Source organism: Phaethon lepturus, unplaced genomic scaffold (genome assembly GCF_000687285.1).
Source record: "Phaethon lepturus isolate BGI_N335 unplaced genomic scaffold, ASM68728v1 scaffold23979, whole genome shotgun sequence".
NCBI classification, from domain to species: domain Eukaryota; kingdom Metazoa; phylum Chordata; class Aves; order Phaethontiformes; family Phaethontidae; genus Phaethon; species Phaethon lepturus.
In genome coordinates this window covers 378-1,178 of record NW_010563109.1, presented here as the reverse complement: position 1 = coordinate 1,178, position 801 = coordinate 378, and positions in this window count along the sequence as shown.

Sequence of the window (801 nt, the reverse complement as noted above, 5' to 3'; positions counted from 1 at the left end):
TGGCACGGGGGGGGTGTTTCTTGTTTGTTTTTGTAAAAGCCAAAGTGCCCTGGAGCCAGGGGAAGGCAGTGCCCAGCGTGTGCCTCCACCTGCCTGCAGCAGCCTTGGCCTCCCCTGCAGCCCCCATTTGCTGGGGTGCCACCATGCCTGTCCCCCTCTGCGGGTGCCCTCCTTTGTCTGCCCCAACCCAGGGCTCAGCCTGCCGCCTTCCCGGCCCCGGGACAGTGCCCTGCTGGGTGTGCTGGGCTGTCCGAGGCCCCAGACCTCCGCCCCCAGCCCCAGGATACTCCAAGTACTTGGGAAGGGTCTTGGGACGCCTCAGGGACAATGCCGGTCAGAGCAGAGCTGGCTTTGAGCAGGGTCTTCAGAGCGGCGTCCTGCCGCTTGCCTGCAAGTTTGGGGAGCCCCAGACACCTCTGTCCTCTGTCCCCAAGTGCAGCCTGCTCTGTGGCAAAGGACTGTCTTCTGCTGGGTGCTGTGCCTGCTGTTGTGTGTGGAGGCCCTGGCACCCCCCAGGAGGGGCTGCACAGCCCAGCGGGGTCTGACCCTGCCCCAAGCTGGGCTGGGACCCCCTCAGCTGCCCCAGAGAGGGAGCGAAGCTCCCCAGCAGGGCTGGGGTGGTGCTGGCACCGGGGCAGTCCCTCCCTGGGGTGCGGGTCCTGCAGAGGACCAAGGCTACCAGCCCAAGCCTCAGCGCAGCAGGTGGGTTTACGGCTGTAAACCGTAAAAAAAAACCCATGAGCTGGGACCACCTGAAGCAGCGAGCGGGACCTGGGGGCACTCAGCCCCTCGAGCCGGAGG